Below are 2,500 nucleotides of genomic sequence, written 5' to 3'. Positions count from 1 at the left end.
CGCCCCCACCAGCCGGCTGTAGCGCGTGCGCCCACGCACCGCGCGGCCAGCACGCCGGGAGGCGCCCCCTCACCGGCCGGGGACGGTCCCACCCAGCCACCGCCGCGTATCGCTTCACACCCAGATGCCGTTCAGTTTCGTCGGCATGGTGGGTATCGCTGGAACAACCGGTTAGTACCTCAACCTATCGTCGCCATCACCGATTCACCCCTAGCGAGAACAACCGCACCACAACAGGTTACCATTTGTTCATTTGCGTAACTTCACCAGAAAACGCAGGCGTCCATCGCCATTTGCAACTTCCACGATTATTGCATGCCTGTGTCAGGTGTCACGCCACACTACGTCTGCCCACATACACGCAACAAAATGTGCACGCCTAGACAATACGTGGAAGGTGGCCCCCGTACGTATGCGATGTCCATTGCTCGAACGACTGTCAACCGGCCTCTGTAGCATGTCGCAGATATGGAACGCGGTGCACCATGCCATCACGGTGTGTGAGGAGAGACGACTAGGTCCGAATACATCAACAGACAGCTCATGCTGATCGCCATCCACGGCGTCCGTTCCTCCCACACGTCTCTATGGCGTACCACACTGCAATCCAGCTCTCATAGGGAGACGACACGTAGCTGCGTGCACAATATTTGCACTGTATGGTCCGCCGTTTTTGGGCGCAGTCGTTGTACGGTCACACATGTGCCACGATGTATCATTCAGTACATAAGGACGAATGTGCAGTACAGATTGTGGTTTACGCGTACGACATTAGCGGACAGTTGACACAGGCCGCACCACAACGTAGCCTGAGTACGTCGCATGCGGAGGGCATTGAACATGCAAAGTTCTCACCAACCAGCTTGCGAAGGCAGGGGGCAAGGTGGGGACGTGGGGAGGGGCGGCATGTACGTCCTGCTGCCATCCACATTACAGTGTACAGCAGGAGCATGTGGAAAGTGAGCAAGACTTGCAAGGTGTTTAACATGAAGCGATACACAGGGGAGCGGGGAGTGCGAGTAGCGAACTATATTGCGAGGGTTGCGGGTGGGCAACACTACACTAATTGAACGAGTCGTATAACAATTACAGAGCAGGTTTAGGCGACAACGTGGGTTACGTTAGGCGACAACGTGGGTTAGGTTAAGGCACGACGTGGGTTAGGTTAAGGCACGACATGGGTTAGGTTAAGGCACAACATGGGTTAGGTTAAGGCACAACATGGGTTAGGTTAAGGCACAACATGGGTTAGGTTAAGGCACAACATGGGTTAGGTTAAGGCACAACATGGGTTAGGTTAAGGCACAACATGGGTTAGGTTAAGGCACAACATGGGTTAGGTTAAGGCACAACATGGGTTAGGTTAAGGCACAACATGGGTTAGGTTAAGGCACAACATGGGTTAGGTTAAGGCACAACATAGGTTAGGTTAAGGCACAACATAGGTTAGGTTAAGGCACAACATGGGTTAGGTTAAGGCACAACATGGGTTAGGTTAAGGCACAACATGGGTTAGGTTAAGGCACAACATGGGTTAGGTTAAGGCACAACATGGGTTAGGTTAAGGCACAACATGGGTTAGGTTAAGGCACAACATGGGTTAGGTTAAGGCACAACATGGGTTAGGTTAAGGCACAACATGGGTTAGGTTAAGGCACAACATCGGTTAGGTTAAGGCACAACATGGGTTAGGTTAAGGCACAACATGGGTTAGGTTAAGGCACAACATGGGTTAGGTTAAGGCACAACATGGGTTAGGTTAAGGCACAACATGGGTTAGGTTAAGGCACAACATGGGTTAGGTTAAGGCACAACATAGGTTAGGTTAAGGCACAACATAGGTTAGGTTAAGGCACAACATAGGTTAGGTTAAGGCACAACATAGGTTAGGTTAAGGCACAACATAGGTTAGGTTAAGGCACAACATAGGTTAGGTTAAGGCACAACATAGGTTAGGTTAAGGCACAACATAGGTTAGGTTAAGGCACAACATAGGTTAGGTTAAGGCACAACATAGGTTAGGTTAAGGCACAACATAGGTTAGGTTAAGGCACAACATAGGTTAGGTTAAGGTACAACATAGGTTAGGTTAAGGTACAACATAGGTTAGGTTAAGGTACAACATAGGTTAGGTTAAGGTACAACATAGGTTAGGTTAGGTTAGGTTACACGTTGTTGTAAGGAAAGGTGTAGGGGGGGGCGGGGGCGGCAGGTTCGTTGATAGTGATTATAGTAAGTGAATGCTTGTGACATGATCAGATTTGTCACGTCAGGATGCACCTTTGGCTTATTAGAGGCGGCGCTCCAATTCTATGCTTGTGTCAGACCTGTGTCTTTGACTCATGTCATTGTTTGTGCGCTGTGACAGGAGGTACTATTGTGATGTTGGGTGCACCGTTGTATAGGACATGTGTGGGTGTTGGTGCCTGATCTGCGCAATGGTGGATGTCGAAAGGGTGGGATATTGTATTTTCCGCATGGACCTCCTGGTCTGGTTGTG

This window comes from Schistocerca piceifrons, unplaced genomic scaffold (genome assembly GCF_021461385.2).
Source record: "Schistocerca piceifrons isolate TAMUIC-IGC-003096 unplaced genomic scaffold, iqSchPice1.1 HiC_scaffold_1094, whole genome shotgun sequence".
NCBI lineage: Eukaryota > Metazoa > Arthropoda > Insecta > Orthoptera > Acrididae > Schistocerca > Schistocerca piceifrons.
Note: the sequence above shows the minus strand (reverse complement) of the source record.